Raw genomic sequence first — 21697 nt, 5'->3', positions numbered from 1 at the left:
GATCAAAATTGTTTAACTATCAAAAGACAAATGTTGTTTTTTTGGGCAAATTAAGCATTCACTTAGTTAAAATCAGTAGCTGGATTTTTCTAAATTAATTAGCCCTAGGTAAAATGCTCAGTGGGAAGAAAATGGGTATATGATACTTCAGTTTATCCTCTTCACGTTTCTCCCTTAAAATTCACACTGTGAGGTCTATACTCTCTGTTTATAGTAAATGGGAGCGGGACGTGTGACAACACATCCCTCGGTTTCTCTCATTAGTTTGAAGTAAAGTTTCATGTATGGCCTCGTGACACCATGGGTGTCCCCCTAAAGGATGACATTTTTGCATGGCACTTTACTCAAACTCTAGCAATGGATAGGATTGCTTTAGTTTCATGTCCCAATCAGTTTTTCCTTATGATTGGCTCATTGAGGTGGAACTCTAGGACCTAAAATGAGAGGTTACACTTACAAGAATTGTTAAGCAAGTTTAACAAATTCTGGACCGAATAATGGTAATCGATAGTTACAGTAACAAGGTGTTGTTCTGTCTATTGGTTGAGAATGTCTCATTTCAGTGAAGGGGCACTTGATTACCCTACGGTGACATTTTTCCTGCCTCACTGAAACATCATTGTAGAATAGATGTCACTTAGGGTATATTAGACTATTTTGCTAAAATTGATTGGTTTTCTTGTTGGTTTAATGCAAATAGACTAATATAAATAATTTGTATGTTTCAGCAAATTTATTTCAATATGACTTCTACGACATTAAATCTACTCGTCGCTAAAAAGTTAATGGGCAAAAACTACATTTCATGGAAAAACATGATCAACACAATTCTTATAATTGATGACCTTCGTTTTGTCCTGATGGAGGACTGTCCTCCCATTCCAGCTCCAAATGATTCGAAATGTTCGAGAAGTATACGAGCGGTGGACACGAGCAAACAAAAAGGTTCGAGCGTATATCTTGGCGAGTCATTCTGAAGTCTTGGCCAAGAAGCATGAGCCCATGCTCACAGCTTGTGAGATCATGGAGTCCCTAAAGGGAATGTTCGGATAATCGTCAACACATCTCAGTCATGACGTGATGATGAAAATTAGTGAACGCAAAATGTGATGCATGTCTTAGATTATGCATTGATTCTCATGCATCGATGGTCATGCGTTGAAAGATGGAGGGAACTCTTCTGTTGTAACTGCGCACTGAGGAGGATTATTGTCGCACATATACGAAGAAAACGCACCACAACCAAGGAAGCAGCCGCATATCCAAAATAACAATAAAAATAAACTAAAATAAGAAAGCAAGGTAAAGATAGAGTAAAAGACGTCCCTGGAGAAATTGGAGTGATGTCACCGCAAGGAGTCTCCCATGCAGGAGATTTCTCTCAACTGCTTAGGTCAAGGGGCTCACCCTGACCATTGGAACTTCCGGCAATTGTTGGGCGCATGTTGGCCACCATGTGCTTAGAACTACCTTCAGCTCATGCGACTAATTGCCCTTCTATCCTGGGGTCAATATTGGCTTTCGGCTCATCATCTACACTTCAATATTGGTTGCAGCTTGGTTGCACAAGTTACAATACTTCCAAGATAAAAAGGTTGCCTGCAAGAACACAAATCTCAACAAACAATTAGCTGTCAAGTCTCAAGCAATGACGCCAAAAACTTGATGACGAAAATTAGTGAATGTAAAATGCGATGCATGTCTTAGATTATGCGTTGATTCTCATGTGTCGGTGGTCATGCGTTGGAATGAAACTATGTGTTAACGAATGTACGCGATGACCATGCATACCCGTCACAAGTTTTCTTATGCTCATGCCAAGTATAACGCTAACGCAAGTTTCTCGAGTGATCCGAGGTCAAACTTAGGGACATGTAACTAAATGTATACGGTAATGTGTTTGCGGCGGATAAATAAAAGAATGATGGAGGGTATAAGCTACAAACTACTCCTACTCCTAACTAACAGATTAAGCGGTAAGAATACGAATGAGAGGTAGAGACACGATAACTGTTGACGCATAGTAAATGCGTGGAAAAATAGATAAAATGTAGGGATGTCTTCATCGCAACCTTGGCTTGATCGCAAGGGCAACCCCAGCCAATGCAAACTAATGCGTTCATGCCATACACGCCCGCCGCAAATGCACGTGATTTGTATTAGCAAACGGAATTTATTTCTAACTCTCCATTCTTGCTTATGCGATCTTAATCTAGCTCTCCCGAGTATCAATTCTAATCTAGCTCTCTCAAGCCTTAGGTTCTTTCTTTAGACTCTCTCTCGAGCAGCTCTAAAGGTGTGATGGACGCATACATAAGATAAGGTAACCGCAAAAGCCTGGTTGACGTAAGATTATTCCTATCTCTAGTGAACACTTGCTTACACTGCTTAATGCGACCAACCACTTACCCTCCCAGGTAGTTAGTTGTTGCTGATTTTACTCATAGAAAAGCATTGTGTCCACTTATAGCGTTGCTACAACTTTACACTAAGGAAATAAGGTTTTCTCACAACACTCATGCAACGCACACCTCCCGGTGGTTTGCTACATGCTTCATATTCCTATGCCACATGACTAAGTATGCGATACTCTAACAGTCTCACTAAGTGATGCGATGAAAGTTAAGGATGCTAAGTAAAGGAAGATCGAGATGGAATCAAAGAAAATATAAAAATGCTTTGAACACACAATGTATTAATTTCTTAATCCAAAATGTAATACAATACAATATAAGAAAAGAAGAGAAAACGAAAGGACCAGTTGGAAGCAATATCTTGCTTCCAGTAGATATGTGTCAAGGCTGCCGGTGGTGCCATGGATGGGCGATGGAGCTAACTCTCTCGAGATCTAACTCCGTCGAAGGCTCCAGTCGTCACTCAGAATGGATGAAGGAGATGAAGAACTCTCAAGCTTTCTTCTCACGCATCAGTCTAGATCACAAGGATCCACCCAAAGACTAAAACTTGGATAAAATGAAATTTTGCTCATCGGTTTCTATTTATAGAGGTTGATCACCGACAACATTAATGGACCTGCTCTGATTCTGACATTCGCGGCGTGATGATCCTTTTCTGAATCTCTGCTGCTAATGGCATGGTAGGTGAAATGTCAACATCATCTTTTGATTTTCTCGAGATATGCGTTGATGCTTCCGTTCCACCAACCTTGCGTTCATCCCATTATTATGGTTATCATCGTGTAGCCGTAATCTTGTAATGACTGCATTTGCTTGATTACCGAAACCTCTACGCGATGACCGCAATTCCCATGTGATGGGCACATTCGCCCGACAGCCACAACACCTATAAGGCTGTCGTATGCGATCACCGCATGCGATTAATGGACGCAATAACCATGCATCGAACGCATGCGATTGTCTCCGCGATAGCCTGGCTTTCACGTATGCGTCCGCTTCCTGCGTTAGCTACAAAGATAGACAATTGAACACATAATAACGCATAATAGTGGGTTAGCCGAGATTCTTAATGCTGAACGACACAAACTCATTTTCTCATGAATTCCTAACATAATTGCAGCATATTCTGCTTAACAGCCCTCATAATTCTAAATAAAAGGCCTAAGATGACGTGCATTTCTGCCCGTCATCATGACGCTCTCAAACAAATCTTCACTACCCATATGCAAGAAGTGGCATCTGTTCGAGAACATGTTCTCAACATGATGGTCCACTTCAACGTGGCAGAGATGAATGAGTCCGTCATCGATGAAGCCAGCCAGGTTAGCTTCATTTTGGAATCTTTATCTGAAAGTTTCCTACATCTCTATAGTAATGGTGTTTTGAATAGGATTGACTACGTCCTAACCACCCTCCTCAACGAACTACAGACCTTCCAATCCTTGATGAAAAGCAAGGGACAGAAGGGTGAAACAAATGTTGCTTCATCCTCTAAGTTTTTCCACAGAGGTTCGACCTCTGGGACAAAGTCTGTACCTTCTTCCTCTACACCAAAAATTGGAAGAAGAAAAAAGGTGGAAAGGGGAAAGCTAACCCATTAGCAGCTGCTCAAAAGAAAGCCAATGTTGCAAAGGGAATTTGTTTCCATTGCAACCAAGAGAGACATTGGAAGAGGAAATGTCCCAACTACTTGGTAGAAAAAAAAAAGGCCAAGTAAGGTAAATGTGATTTTCTTATATTGGAAACATGTTTAGTGGAGAATGATAATTCTTCCTGGATTATAGGTTCTGGCGACACTAACTATGTTTGTTCTTCATTTCAGGGAATTAGTTCTTGGCGGAAACTTGATGGTGGTGAGAGGACGATGTAGGTTAGAACTGGACACGTCGTTTCGGCTGTGTTAGTGGGAGGTCTCCAGTTGACTTTACAAAATAAATTCATTTTACTAGAAAAATGTCTATGTTGTTTCTGATTTAAAAAAGAACCTAATTTGTGTAAAGTATTTGCTTGGATAGTCTTATAGTATCAACTTTAATGTAAATATTTATTTCCAAAAATGATGTTGATATTTGTTCTCCAAAACTAGAAAACAACCTTTATGTGCTAAGATCATTAGCAACTAAGGCACTCCATAACATTGAATCTTTTGCCAATATTTCATCACCTTTACTGATAATTATTCAAGATATGGGTACGTTTATTTAATGCAACATAAGTCTAAATCTTTTGAAAAGTTCAAAGAATTCAAGGCTAAAGTTGAAAAACATCAAGTAAAACAATAAAGACATTTCGATCTGATCGAGGTGGAGAGTTTATAGATCTAACATTCCAAAACTATTTGATAGAACATGAAATTGTATCCCAACTCTCAGCACTTGATACACCTCAGCAGAATGGTGTATCAGAAAGGAGAAATCGAACCCTGTTGGACATGGTTCGATCTATGATGAGTTACGCTTTCTTACCTAACTCTTTTTGGGGTTATGCAATAGAGATTGCAGTACATATTTTGAACTGTATTTCATCCAATAGTGTTACCAGAACACCTTTGGAGTTATGGAATGGTCGTGAAACTAGTTTACGTCATTTCAAAATATGAGGTTGTCAGCACATGTGCTTGAGGCTAATCCTAAGAAATTGGAATCTCGTTCAAAATTATGCCTATTCGTAGGTTACCCCAAAGTAACGAGAGGTGGTTACTTCTTCGAGCCAAAAGAAAACAAATTTTTTTTTTCGATGAACGCTACTTTTCTTGAAGAAGACCACGTAAGGGAGCACAAGTCCCACAATAAAATTGTGTTGAATGAACTTTCCAAAAAACTACTTAACCTTCAACAAGAGTTGTTGAAGAACCCAACACCTCAACATGAGTTGTTAAAGTTGGATCTGTTGGATTTTATACCCTAAAACTCATAAATAGTAAATATAACTGTTGACTGTTCATTAATAAATTATTATTGATGTTTTTTCAATAAAGCGTTATTGTTTATATTATGTTAATCATGCCTAAATAACTCTAATCTAATAAACTAACATCCTGGGTTATCGTATGAGTCTTGAGCTGTATGTGGAGACATACGGGAATCATTGTTCAAGATACAGCCTAAAGGGTTTATAGTATAGGGATAAGGTTGGGTACCTTATCCTATAACACTATGGATACGATCCACTTTGTTTTTTATACAAACACAATGATTCAAGTGTTCGTGTAGGAGACATGTGAGTTGGGGTATCCCATGCAATGAGTTTGCATGAGACTGGACCGCAAAATAGTAACCCCTAGCTATAACACTGTTGATTAGTTTGGTTTCTTTTTCACTAGGATGACCTAGGCAACTTAGTCTCAATCCTGAATGAGTTATGAACTCCTGTTCACGAGGGATTGTCCTTTGATTTGTATGGGTGAGAGTGGCTCTGGCTCGCTAACTCAATAAGCCTACCATTTTAGGGACAAAACCGAGTGGATAGCTGGGAACGTAATTTTATAAGATGGAATTCACTCATTTCCTACTTTAGGAAAGTAGATGAGTGTTCCCTTAACTGGTGTTTTCGGGTCTTGAACATAGGGCCCTGCCCTCTCATTGGCCTAAAAGGGATCTCTGTTTGTTGGTTGGACCACAAATAGGTTGTTCATTAGAGGAACACTGGTACTTAAGGATGTAGAAGTAACCTAGGGGTAAAACGGTATTTTGATCCAGCTGGTGTTACGAACACTTGCGAAGGACTAACTTGTTATTATTGGTCTATATCTGTGGACACAGAAATATATCTACAGTGAGAAGAGTGCAACTATGAGTCTATAATGGAGTGTACCCATAGTTAACGAATATTGATTAACTCAGTTAATGAGTTTAGCCAATTAATCTCATGTCGTTGGAGCTTCCGATTTGTAAGTCCATTAGGTCCCACTAGTAGTTCAAAAAGGGTATTGAGGAAATTAAAGCAATTTGAATTGTTCAAATCAATTAAGGAAAAATAATATAATGTATGTTGATACATTATAATATAAAATTTATAATTTAATTAAACTTTATTATATAAATTTATTTTTGAATTTGATTTATAATTTATAATTTATGGGAGAATTATATATTTGAAGGATTTCAAATATTAAATATAATATGAATTAATTTCATATTAAAACTATAGGTTAGAAATAATATGCATAAGATGCACATTAAAATTATAGATTATATGGGAGAAAGATAATTGAATGTGATTCAATTATAAGGTTAAATTAAATATGTGATATTTAATTTAATGATTAATTAATTGGAGAATTAATAATTTTAATTTAATTATATTTAATTAAATATGATTTGATTAAATTAATTGAATTGAAACTATAGTTTATGTGAAAGGGATGTATTAGAATATGATTCTAATACACATTTAATTAAATATAGGAGATATTTAATTATTATTAATTAATATGATTATTTAATTTATTTTTTATAAATTAAATTCGATTTAATTAATTTATTTAAATTAAATATATTTATTATTATTTAATTAATTAAAATAAATTAAAATTAGATTTATTTATTTTAATTAATAAAGTAAATTAAATTTTAAAAAATGGGAGGGAAAATAGGTAACTCCACGTTGGGGAGTTACGTTTTTTATGGGGAGAGGGAGTCTTCTCCCTGATTTTTTCCCTCTCCCTCTAACTTTCACTCTCACTTGGTGGTTTTAACCAAAAAAAAAAAAAAAAAAAAAAAAAAAAAAAAAAAAAAAAAACTCTCCTCAAAAGCCAATTCTCTCTCATTTTTTTTCTCTTTTTTCTCCTAAACCAAGAAGAGGGGATCCCATTATCCCGCCTCAGAAAACCCAATAAAGGATACTGGTGAAGGCATTTTAGGAGTATCGTTTATTTCCAACAGAGGTTTTTCAACAAGGTATGGATTTTTTTTTTTTTGAATGTATATGTTTAGCCTAGGTTTGTTTTCCAAGGCTATCTCTCTTTGATATTAAATTAGAGTTAGATCTATTTTTATTTTTTTCACTGCGCGGGGCTTTAATCTCTGAATGATCATCTAGTAGGTCAAATCTATCGCAAGTGTTGAGGGAACCTCGACACAGTGGTAATTGTCTGTTACATGGGTTTAACTGAAATTCTTGTTATGGTAGCTGAGGAAGATGTTGAGGATCTATTATTTTATAAAAAGGCAATGAAGGATGTTGACAAAGATGAGTGGATCAAAGGTATGGATCTCAAAATGGAGACACTGTACTTCAATTCAGTATGGGATCTTATAGATCAACCTGATGAGGTAAAACCTATAGGTTGCAAATGGATCTACAAGAGAAAACAGGGTGTTAATGGAAAGGTGCAAACCTTCTAGGCTAGACTAGGGGCAAAGGGTTATACCCAGGTTGAGGGAGTCTACTATGAGGAGACTTTTTCACTTGTTTTCATGTTAAAGTCTATCTGGATTCTCCTGTACATTGCCTCATATTATAACTATGAGATTTGACAAATGGATGTCGAAACTGCCTTTCTGAATGAAATCTTAAGGAGACCATCTACATGGAGCAGCCCAGGGATTCATAACCCAAGGTCAAGAGCAAAAGGTTTGCAGGCTTAATAGATCCATTTATGGACTGAAGCAAGCTTCTCGATCTTGAAACATAAGGTTTGATACTGCGATGAAATCTTATGGCTTTGATAAAAATGTTGATGAGCCTTGTGTATACAAGAGGATCATCAGCAATTCAATAGTTTTTTTAGTGTCATACGTAAACGATATCCTACTCATTGGGAATGATGTAGGTCTACTAATTGAAGTTAAGAATTGACTAGCGACCAATTCCAAATGAAAGATTTGGGAGAGGCTCAGTTTATTCTGGGAATTCAGATCTTTCGAGATCAAAAGAACAAAATGCTAGCTCTGTTTCAAGCATCATACATTGACAAAATGCTTGTCAAGTGTTCGATGCAGAACTCCAAGAGAGGTTTACTACCTTTCAAATATGGAGTTATCTTGTCTAAGGAGCAGTGTCCTAAGATACCTCAAAGGTTGAGGAAATGAGATGGATCCTCTATACATCGACTGTTGGCAGCTTGATGTATGTGATGTTATGTACTAAACCTGACATCTGCTATGTGATGGGGATAGTCAGTAGATATCAGTCTAATCCAGAATTTGATCACTGGATCATCGTTAAAAAGATCCTCAAATACCTATGGAGAACGAGGGACTACATGCTCGTGTATGGTTCTAAAAATCTGATCCTTACTAGATACACGAATTTTGATTTCCAGACTGATAAGGATTTTAGGAAATCCACATCATAATTGGTGTTTACTCTCAATAGAGGGGCCATAGTCTAAAGGAGCACCAAACAAAGGTGCATTGCTGACTCCATTATGGAGACCGAGTATGTAGCGGCTTGTGAAGCTGCTAAGGAAGTTGTTTGGCTCAGGAAATTCTTGACGGATTTGGAAGCCGTTCCAGACATGTCAAAGCCCATCACACTTTATTGTGATAATATTGGTGTTGTGGCTAATTCTCGAGAGCTTAGGATTCACAAGCGCAGCGAACACAAAAAGTGGAAGTATCATCTCATATAAGAGATTGTGCATTGAGGAGACATGATCGTCACGCAGATAGCTTCGAAGCATAATGTTGCTGATGAAGGAAATCAGACACAAGGATTTCCATGAGCAGTGGAATGATCTTTCCAAATTTCAACTATATAAGAACATTACAATTACAATCATAAACGGAAACATATAGTTATGTGAAATACATAAATTACAGCATGCTTTACTATAGATCAAGGACAAGAATCAACAAAACTTTGTAGACTCATCTTCAAGTTCCTTGATCACGAACGCTTGGTCACAGCAACACAACAACACATGAACGTTAGTCTCACTATGTAACACCATTCATAATAGAGACATATTTCACCAGGATGACCATAGGTAACATGACTTGAATCCTGAGTGAGTTGTGAACTCCTACTTATGAGAGCGGTCATTTGATTTGTATGGGTGAGAGTAGCCAGATCGCCGACTCAACAAGCCGACCATTTTGGGGATTCGTCTGATTGGGTAGCTAGGAATGTTGGTGTTGATGCCCTAAAGTCTCGTGTCCTGTAGTTTGTAAACAGTTTGTACGAACACTTGTGTTGTTAATATATGTAAACATTTTGGGGATTCGTCTGTTAATATATGTATGGTTATCACATCTTAAAATCCCTAGTTATCTGTATGTGACTCAAGCATGTATGTGGTGACAGACAAGTGGATCATGTATTGAGTGATAACTAAAATGGTCTGTAGTATATGGATATAGGAGGGAAACCTTATCCTGGTAACGCATCGGATGCGACCTGCTTTGTGGAATGATCACAAGTGTTGTGACTTGTCACAGATGGTCTGATCCTGATCATTTGTGTTGGGGACATACGAGTGGGGGCGTCCTATATAAAGAGTTTGTATAAGACCTGACCACGAAGTGTTAACGTCTTGTTATATAACACAGTTCATGACAAAGACTTCACTTCACTAGGATGACCATAAGTAACATGGCCTCAATCCTAAGTGAGTTGGGAACTCCTACCATTGAGGGCAGTCCTTTGATTTGTATGGGTATGAGTGGCCAGGTCGCTGATTCAAACTTGTCATTTTGGGGATTCGTCTGATTTGGGAGCTGGGAACTCAGCTACACAAGATAGAATTCAATCTTTCCCTGAGGCAGAGGTAAGTAGATAGATAGCTCCTTTAAGGGTTGATTCTGGAGCTTGAACGATGTGGTGCCACGCACCTGCTCTTGACCTGAGAGGTGTTCAGACATAGTTGAACTATGTTGTATTGTTCACTAGAGGAATCAGTGGTACTTAAGGAGTGAGATGTAACTACGTGGGCAAAATGGTAATTTGGCCTAGCTATACTTACGAACATATGTGAAGGGTCATCGTACTCATGATTGGTTATATCCGATGGACATAGAAATATATCTGTGATAAGAAGAGTTCAGCTGTTGGTCTTTAGTGGAACGTCTGATAGTTAACGGATGGTGGATCTCGTGACTAAAGAGTTTAGTCAGCTATTCACGGACCGTTGGAGCTTCGAGCCACAGGTCCATTAGGTTCCCTGGGTAGCTTGGATAAAGTCGAGAACCAATGTTTGGGTTAATTTGAAATGTTCAAATTGACAAGAGGAAGTTCGATTATATATGATATAATTGGACTGGTTAATTATATATGATATAATTGGCTAAATGTATGAGATACATTATTTTGGAGGAATTAAGATAAATATGATTTATATCAAGTAGAGGAAAAAATACTATAGTAGATATGTGATATCAAACTATAGGATAAGAATATAATATGATTATATTTATTAATTAATTAATTGGTTAATTATATGATAATTAATCAAAAAATTCACGTTCGAGCGTGGGTTAGTGGGACAGTGTCGGTTATTGTAATTGATGAATTAAAATGAAAATAGTTTCATTTTGATCGATCACCCAAAAGAATTTTGTGAAGCGCGCATTGGAGAATAGAGAACGATCGCTTAAAGAATCGAGAGCTTATACAATAGTCGTCTCGTGCCTAAACGATCGTCCTCCTCGCGTCTAAACGATCGCACACTAGTTCCTACACGATCGCATAGCTTCTTTAAACGATCGTATAGTGTACCGATTTTACTAAACGATCGTATTCCTTTTCCTAAAGGATCGTTCAGTAAAACCTACACGATCATGTAGCTTCTTCTAAACGATAAGCATTATGCTATGCGATAGCATTTTATTTCCCTCCCACTTACTTATCGCTTATTGGTATTCCTCCTTCCTCTACCAAATTCACCAAAGACCACGCTCTGAGTTCTCACTCTGAGAATACATGGGGCTCTTTTCTAGTGGTGTCGTCCCTACGGCGTTCGTGTTTGCGGTTGTTCGTGCTGCTGCAGTCGACGCTTCGTTGAGCGTTGGTAGATCACGTAGAGGTTTTCCGCTGCTTTGAGTGTTGAAGTTTGAAGAACGTCTTCAACTGGTATGACTCTCTTTCCCTTGTTATTTGTTGTTCATAGCATGCCGATAATTAGTGTTTGTTTGCATAACTGTATGTTGAATGTATATTGTTGTATTTCGGTCACTGTGAGATCAGAGCGATCCGAACGCGCTCATGGAACTCTTTGGTAAGAGATTCTTCAGGGAACACAACTACACTAGAAGGAATTCACTCATTCCTCAATTTCGGGGAAAGTAGATAAATTGCTCCCTTAAGGGCTGATTTTGGGGCTTGAACAATGTGGGTCACACCCTCTCCTGGTCTGAGAGGGGTTTAATCATAGTTGGACTATGATTTATTGTTCATTAGAAGAATTAGTGGTACTTGGAATTAGATGTAACTACAAGGGTAAAATGGTAATTTAGACCCAGCTGTACTTACGAGCAATTTGTGAAAGGTCATCGTACTGTTGATTGGTTGTATCCAATGAACACGGAATTATATCTGTAGTGTGAAGAGTGCAGCTGTCGATCTTTAATGGAGTGCCTAACAGTTAACAAATGGTAAATAATTTAATTAAAGAGTTTAATTAATTATTTACGTACCATTGGAGCTTCAAGCTACAGGTCCATGAGGTCCCCTCCGTAACTCAACGGGATTAAATGATAATTAGTTTTTGGATTGATTTGAATTGTTCAAATTAATTGAGGGAATTAATTATATATGATATAATAAATTAATTTTTAATTATATGTGATATAATTACTATAATGTATTTGATACATTATAATATTAAGTATTTACTAAGTATTTCGAGGCAAGTAGATAAATTACTCCCTTAAGGGCTGATTTCGGAGTTTGAACAATGTGGGTCACACCCTATCCTGGTCCGAGAGGGGTTTAATCATAGTTAGACTATGAATTATTGTTCATTAAAAGGATTAGTGGTACTTGGAATTAGATGTAACTACAAAGGTAAAACAATAATTTAGACCCAGCAATACTTACGAGCAATTTGTGAAAGGTCATCGTACTGTTGATTGGTTGTATCCAATGAACACGGAATTATATCTGTAGTGTGAAGAGTGCAGCTGTCAATCTTTAATGGAGTTCCCGACAGTTAACAAATGGTAAATAATTTAATTAAAGAGTTTAATTAATTATTTACGTACCATTGGAGCTTCAAGTACAGGTCCATAAGGTCCCCTCAGTAGCTCAATGGGATTAAATGATAATCAGTTTTTGGATTGGTTTGAATTGTTCAAATTAATTGAGGGAATTATTAATTTTTAATTATATGTGATATAATTACTATAATATATTTGATACATTATAATATTAAGTATTTATGAGAGGAAATAAATATTTAAATATGATTCAAATATTAATTATATAAATATATTCATATAATTAAATTTAATGTAAATATGATTTATTAAAAGTCATTAGTGAGAGAAAATTGAAACTATAGGCTATATTGTATTTAATACAAAATAAAAACTATAAGTTATATGTGATATGTGATATGTGATATGTGATATGTGATATAACATATAGTTATGTATATATGTATAATAAATTAGTTATTATATATATATATGTATAGAGAGAGAGAAGGGGATAATCTTGTTCTTCTTTGGCCATTGTTTTTTAGATATAGAAGAGTTATGTATTATTTTTCTCAAAAAGAAATTCCTTCCTCTCTTCCTCTCAATCCTTTCTCTTCCCTCTAAAAATCCAAAATAGCCAGAGCCCACACCTCTTGGGTTCTCTGCCTAAGAATACTGAGTTTTCTATTGGTGGTGCCCAATTGGCTATTTCGTTTCTATTCGTGATTTTTACAGAGGAGAATGATTCGTGAAGTTTGAAGTCTTCAAGGGTAAGGGTTTCCAAAACCCTAATTTAATTCTTCTTTATTTTTCTTTTTAGCATGATGTATTATTTTGAATTAAATGCATGTTTATGTATATTCTTCTGTAAAATTTAGAATTTTGGGACGATCCTGCTTCTGCTCATGGCCCCTTCAATGGGATCCTTCAAAGGAAATTCATGAAGAAGGTTTTCGCTTCAAGGGTAAGTTTAGATCTCTAACCCTTCTTCCTCCTCTAATTTAAAGCATGTTGTAAATTTAATGTTTATGCATAATTATATATACTGTGAGTTCAATTCTATGAAAATCTAATTTAAAGCATTTTGTAAATTTAATATTTATGCATAATTTTCATCGAGCAAACCGGTTCACAGGCGAACCGGGTCTTGAATCGCCAGGAGGTCTCCATCGTGTAGTAATCTTTAACAGATAGACGATCATTCAGTGCGCACTAGACGATAGGAACATTAGCAAACGATCGCGTAGATGACGATGAGGCTGCGAAGCCTGATCGTCCATGCGATCGTGTAGTGCGATGATAGGTAAACGATTTACCTTGACTTACTAAGCGATCATTTAGTCAGTTACTAAGCGATGAAGCTTACTGACCTAAACGATCGCCTAGCGCGCTACAATGATACGCGAGCGTCTGATCATCTAACTGATGCGTGCAACTTGGTAAACGATTTACCTTGCGATGCAGAGCGATCGTTTAGTCAGTTACTAAGCGATGAAGCTTGCTGACATCTCTCATACCAAGAGTTCCATGAGTGGGCTTAGATCGCTCCGATTTCACAGTGACCGGAATATAAATGATATACATTCCATACTAATAGTTATGCATATTAAACTCATCAATGACATGCTCAGAATACAATAAAACATAGAGAAAAGGGGTTCATACCAGAGGAAGACTATCTTCGTATGTGTGAACCCACAACAGTGGAAAACTCCCACTGATCTACCAGCACCCGGCGCGTTTGTCGACTGTTACTGCACAATCCGAACATACACGAACAAGGCCACAAAGGCAACACCACCACAAGGGAAACTCGGGTATCCTCGGCGTCAAAAACCCAAAGAGTGGGCTCTGGTGAGTTTGGTAGAGGATAGAGGAGAAGACGTCGTGTAGACAATAAGCGCGCGCAAGAAGAACTCTGTTATCGTATAGCAGAGACGTTTATTGTATAGTAGAACTACACGATTGTTTAGGAAAAACTGAACGATCGTTTAGGAAAGAGGTATACGATCGCTTAGACGAATGAGCTTCTATCATATAGGCTCTCGCGATCGCTCTTTCACTGATTCTTTTTGGGGCACGGGCGAAAAGAAATGCACGATTGAATTATTTCATCAAATGAAAATGATTTTCAAAACTTTAACCCGTCGGTTCCCATAACCTTTGCGGCCCCATCTTCCCACGTTCAAACGTGGATTAATTGGTTAATTATTAAATAATTAATCAATTAATTTAATTAATAAATATAATCATATTATAATTATATCCTATAGTTTGATATCATATATCTACTATAGTATTTTTCCTCTACTTGATATAAATCATATTTATATCTAATTTTCTCCAAAATAATGTATCTCATACATTTAGCCAATTATATCATATATAATTAAGCTTCCTCTTGTCAATTTGAACATTTCAAATTAACTCAAACACTGGTTCTCGAATATATCCAAGCTACCCAGGTGACCTAATGGACCTGTGACTCGAAGCTCCAATGGTACGTGAATAGCTAACTAAACTCTTTAGCCACGAGATTCACCATCCGTTAACTGTTAGTGATTCTACTAAAGACCAACAGCTGAACTCTTCTTACCACAGATATATTTCTGTGTCCATTGGATATAACCAATCATGAGTACGATGACCTTTCACAGATGCTCGTAAGTACAGATGGGCCAATTTACCGTTTAGCCCCTATAGTTACATCTCACTCAAGTACCACTGATTCCTCTAATGAATTTTCAACATAGTTCAACTATATGTGAACACCTCTCGGGCCAAGAGAAGGTGTGTGGCGCCACATCGTTCAAGCTCTGGAATCAGCCCTTGAGGGAGCCATCTATCTACTTATCCCTGCCTCGGGGAAAAAATGAATTCCATCTTGTCTAGTTGAGTTCCCAGCTCCCAAATCAGACGAATCCCCAAAATGATAGGTTTGAATCGATGACTTGGCCACTCGCACCCATACAAATCAAAGGACCGCCCTCAATGGCAGGAGTTCACAACTCACTCAGGATTGAGGTCATGTTACCTATGGTCATCCTAGTGAAGTGAAGTCTCATGAATGGTGTTATATAACGAGACATGAACACTTCGTGGTCAAGTCTTATACAAACTCTTTGTATAGGATGACCCTGCTCGCATGTCCCCAACACGAATGATCAGGATCAGATCATCTATGGCAAGTCATAACACTTGTGACCATTCCACAAAGCGGGCCGCGTCCGTAGCATTACCAGGATAAGGTTTCCTTCCTATATCCATATACTACAGACCATTTTGGTTATCACTCAAGACATGATCCACTTGTATGTCACCACATACATGCTTAAGTCACATACAGATAACCAGGGATTTTATGTTTATTGGTTTGTGGTAAAGCAAATAAAACAAATAACCGAGCAAAACAAAAAGATGCAAAGTAAATATGATATATTAACAATCACAGGTGTTCGTATATACTGTTTACAAACTATAAGACACGAGACTTTAGGGCATCAACCTCAACAGTCTATACGATAGACACCTGCCTTCTCTCACTTGCTTAGTCATGGTATACGATCTTCTCTTCCTCCTTCCCTCTACCAAATCCAACAGAGCCCACACCTCCTGGATTCTCACACCAAGAATACCGAGGGTTATAAGTGGTGGTGTCCTCCCTCTTGCTGTGTTTGTGTGGAGTCCATTCGTGGGTAGACGATCATGATTTGGTGGACAATTTGCTTGGATGTTCTCAGCGAGAGCGAGAGGAGCAGTCCTTGGCAGAACGAGATTTTCTATGAAGAAGGATTCTTCAACTGGTACATTTCTTGTTCTCTTGTTGTTTAAGTTTCAAAGCATGCTTGTAATTAGTTGTTAAATGTATATCTATTCTGTTTGAATGTGAATGCGGTAATTCTGTCACAATGAGTTTGGAACGATCTCACTTCTGCTCAAAGATACTATTTGATAAGAATTCCTTCAATTGGTATCAGAGCCAGGTTCTGATATTCCAAATTCATTGATGCAAAGAAAAACATTTACTTTCTTGGTGGGTAAAAGCATGTTTGTTCTCTGTTTAAACGTTAAATAGTTATGTGTATGTGGGATTAATGGAGTTTCGTGGGATGAAGCCTCTAGTTGTTTAAATTCTTTTACATTTCGAAGTAATTGTAAGGGCCCCTGCATTTTGGCCATATTAACTTGCTATCGAGTCTGTAATTTCAAAGTTGTTTGAGTCTGTGAGTCGTTCGTGAAGAAGCTTTGTAGCAAGGAGTTGCTGTTCTTCGAGGATGAAGATGACCAAGCGTTGGTTGGGTTGTAAACGATAGGGTAAACGATCGTAGAGTATTGGATACTCGAGAGCAGGTTAACACGCATGCACTAGACGATCATGTAGCTTAGCAAGCTTCATCGCTTAGTTCCTGACTACATGATCGCAAAGTAAAAAGTTTACTTGAGCACTTGTTATATGATCGTCTAGACGATCGTGCTTCACAACTACGTTGTCATCTAAGCGATCGTTTAGAACTCGTGTGCTTTTGTCTTGCGTTAAATGATCGGGTACCTCATGATTCATCGCATAGTTCTTGGTACTCGATCGTAGCTAAATGATCGTATACCTGACCGCATTTACTAAACGATGGGAGCTTCGCTAGACGATTCAAGACACGGTTCACCTGTGAACCAGTTTGTTTGATGGAAAATGTAATAGATAGAGTTTTTATTTCCGGTTTTGAGGTGGTTCATCCCAGTCCATTAATCTTTGTGAATGTACATAGGATGTATGTTTATTTATATGTCATATGGTATGCCATATAGAATAAATCCCACCTTAGGTTATACATGGGTCATGCATCATCTCTTTATTATAAGTGTTACGATTTAGATAAGCATGATTTAAATTACATAAAAGCATGCTCATGCATCATATAATATAAAAGTTATATTTGTGCATACATAAAGCATAGACATGCATTATCTTTATATTATAAATATTATAGTATAAAGGTGTATGAAAGCATGTTTGCTTGGTTCATTACATGTATATAAAAGTTATGTATAGTAATGAACGGACATTGCATGAAGCATGACACATAGGTTAAATTTATAAGTGTTATAAATACCTAGTTGTGTGGCAATGTGATTTTAGTTGTTTATTTTATAAAGGTTATAAGGAAATTAGAACTAAAATCTATAAAAAATACGTGCATAAGAACTTAGGTTTAAATCATGGCTTTAAAAGTGTTTTAAAACTTGGTGGAGATAGACCTAAGATCATGCTTCTAATATGATTAGCAACCTAGGCTTTAATCTTTTAATCAGTTTAATAGGATTAAATTGACTAATAAAAGGTTAAAGTGTAGCAAATCTATCTATAAGGGACCTTTTGTCTAAGGCGGATTCTGTCTAGGTTGGGGTATTTAAGGTGACGGAAACGGAACACCCCTACCTAGGAATCTACCTAGAAAGGTGAATTAGATAGATTTGGTGCATGCATGCAAATTTAAGGATAGTCCATTAAAGAGTTTAGTGTGACTACTTGGATTTGTTTAATTTCAAAGACAATAGTTGTTTTTAGGCAAATTAAACTGACTTAGATTAAAATCAGTAGCTTGATGGTCTAAATTAATGAACCCCTAGGTAGAACATTCAGTGGGAGGTACTTGGGGTATTTGATGCTTCATTTAAACCTCTCGCGTTTCTCCCTTTATTGTCCACACCATGAGATCTATCCTCGGCCTTGAGGCACCCTGGGAGTGTCCCCCTAAAGGATGGTGTTTGGGTAGGTCAATATTGATGCGTTATTTTATGATGTGGAATTGTGGATGAAATGTGATGATGAAAATGCGTTGAGCACTTAAGTTTTCTCAGCGGAATCCAAGTGTAAACCCCACTGAATTTCCTGGTAAGTCCAAAGTCGAACTCAAGGACTTGGGAAAACAGGTTGCGGTAGTAATTTTTAGGAAAACCTTGCGGTAACCGGTAACTCAAATAGTGTTGGTTTTGTTTGTTGTGGTAATGAAAATAAAAAAATGTGGCAGAGTTTGAAAAGAGTTGATAAACAAAAGATACGATGAGTATGCCGTGAACGGGTTGAGAAAAGTTTCAGCTAACACTTCCTAGGATGCGTTCATGTTATGCGATCATGCAACATGCATACAATAGTAAACCACCTCTCGGTGCGAATACCACGGCTTCTAAGGCTAGAACATATGCGATATATACGATAAGTCTATAGGACCTACACATAAGCCTCTATTCTTATTTATGCGATGACAAAATGACACACACACAAATAAAGCGACCACATAATATCAATCCTATCTCTAGGATGCATGGATGCAGGTTGGCAAATAGAGCTTATCTCTAAGTCCCCATCTCTTGTTTATGCAGTTCTAATCTTGCTCTCTCGTGTCTAGATTCTAACCTAGCTCTCTCGAGTCTTAGGTTCTTTCTTTAGACTATCTCTCGAGTAGCTCTAAAGGGATATTTGGCTCAATATAACACAAGATAATCGCAAGCAATGAACATCCTAGGTCATGTTAGCTTAGTTCTTCTCAACCCATTCGACAAGTTTAGCTACTCATGCATGCTAAGAGAGTGAACAAATGTAGAATAAGAACTTCCATTGTATAAATATAAAGATGAAGTACAAAATAATAATGCAAGAATAGAATAAAAAGCCTGGTAGCAATCTCTTACTACCTAGACTTTTACACTGTCTTTCTTCTCGTGTTCAAAAGATAATCTCGCTCTCGCGAGAGTCTGCCCGCTCTCTGCTTTTATGCCTCGGGGTTCTCTCTCGAGTTTCCCTAAGCGATCTTCTGGCGCCTCTACTCTTCCCTTGCTCCGTCTTAAAAATAAAAGAAAACTATCGACAAGGCTAAAGCTCCTAATTGGTAAACAGGTGAATTCGTTAACTGGTGGAACCCCTTTTCTGAAGGATGCCTCTGGTACTTATAGAGCTTCGAGGTGAAGGCAGATTCTCTCTTCTGATTACACAGATGGGATCGCTTTAATTCCCTGACTGATGCACCGAATATTTGTCATCGAAAAGCTAAATGTACTTGTTATCGTTAGCGGCTGTCAGCTTAATTCAAATTCGACAGTCATCAGCTTTCTGTCCAATCGTGATTAATTATGCCTTTCACCCAGATGTGCCCACCAAGTTGTGCCGACTCTATGCGATAATCCGTCTTGAGCGGATGTTTGCAAACACAATCACCACAAAGCCTTGCAGTAATGCTACGCTCGACCTATGATTTCTTATGATCGCTCTTCTCGACTTGCGTCAACGCAAATTCTGCATAAAAATACAAAAATCAACTGTTGCGACCGCATTGTTGTAAACTTAATGCTTTTTTGACGCAATCTAATATATTTTATCAACGTAAGCCAACATTGTTTAAGAACTTAGCACTATGATAACATGCATTTCTGCCCGTTATCACACCCCCAAATTTAAACAATGTTTGTCCTCAAGCATAAACTAAAGATTTCCTTTAGCAAGTCGACCGCAATTTTCTTTTCCTAGATTTCTCAAGGGTACTTCATTCAAATCCTATATACCAAAGTTTCCTTAAGTCTTATTCAAGTTTACTCTTAAAATATTTCTAAGACCCAGGGACCGCAAGCTTAACCTTCAAAAGGACTTTACTAAATTCTGGGACATCGCATGATTTATTTCAAAAAGAAAACTTTTCCACTGGGGTGTCAAATGATTTTATCCTTGCATATTTCTTGACATTATTATTTTTTTCTAACGTTGAGCTGATCCAAGTGCCTTGCCTTCGTTTTGGCCTGCCCCCACGTGTGTCATGTGGACATCTAACTACAAGCAATGCGATCTTCCTCAAACTAGACTCATACCTACTTGGCAGCGAAGTTGCAGTCATTTATTTATGTGTTGATCCTGGTGACTTACTTTCGTTTTGGCTTGCCCCTACGTGTGTCATGCGGACAACCAACTACGAGTAAGTGCCCTTCACAACTTAACTCTTATCAACATGGGTTCCCCCATTGCGTTGACAGTGGAATTGTTATTCTCAATTTTTTTTCCCAAAATAGCAAGGTCAAAAATAAATACCTCACCCCCAAATTTAAAATGCGGCAATGTCCTCATTGCCTAAAGATTGAAAGAAGTCATGCGATGTTCTTAGAAAGCTTCGTAAAGAGAGTTTGAAAGAAAGCGAGCGGACCCCTAACTTCTAGAAATATTTCATGAGGTGACTATCTTAAAATTAAATTGACTCTAGTATATACGAAAGGAATAGAAGCATGTTTTTCATCATTAAAATAATAATTGGCAAAGAGACAGCATGCGGCGACTCACTAAATTTATCAATATTAAATGATTGTGGTAATCAAAGAGGATGCGGTGATAAAACTTTTAAAACTAAAATGCGATGCGATGGCACAAAATTTGAAATAAACTGAAGGAAGAATACAACCCCCAAATTTGTGCTGTCGCCCGCATTGTGTATTGATGCATCCTTCTTTGCGGTGATCTATCTTCTTTAGATTGCAGTGATGGAATAAGATAAGTTGCTTCTTCGTGTAACGCCTCCGCAATCCAACGCCTCAATCATTGCAAGAAAAACAGAGAGAGGGTCAAATAAGTTTAAACAAAACAACATTCTTTTACCACAATTTTTTTTTTTTTTAGAATAAGAGTAAGAATAGATAAAGACTGAAAAGATATAGTGAAGTGAAAATTCTGAGTAGTAGAGAAGAATTGAAGATTCCATGATTCCCAAAACTTGCTTCCCTGATGAATTTCGATCGTCTAATAGTGCAGAGACCACCTACTTTCTTCTTTATTCAAAGTTTCTCAGTTCCATGGAGTCAACTTGGCGATGCCAACCTTCTTCGTGATACGCTTTTACTCGCTGCCCATTAACTTTAAATACGTTGGCTCCGTCATCATTTGATAATTCAACCACGCCATGCGGAAATATATATCTAACTATGAATGGTCCAGACCAACGTGACTTTAGCTTCCCGGGGAAGAGCCGTAGACATGAGTTGAATAGTAAGACCCTCTGCCCGACTTGGAGGTTCTTACCGCATATGTGTTTGTCGTGCCAGCGCTTAGTGCGCTCCTTGTAAATTTTTGCATTCTCATATGCGTTAATCCTCCATTCTTCTAGCTCGACCAGTTGAATTTTTCGCGCTTCTCCTGCTTTCTTCAAATCAAAGTTTAGTTTCTTCATCACC

The sequence above is a fragment of the Benincasa hispida genome, chromosome 12 (genome assembly GCF_027475165.1).
Source record: "Benincasa hispida cultivar pf3 chromosome 12, pf3_genome.v1.1, whole genome shotgun sequence".
NCBI classification, from domain to species: Eukaryota; Viridiplantae; Streptophyta; class Magnoliopsida; order Cucurbitales; family Cucurbitaceae; genus Benincasa; species Benincasa hispida.
The sequence above is the reverse complement of the archived record's forward strand: the minus strand, read 5'-3'. Positions refer to the sequence as shown.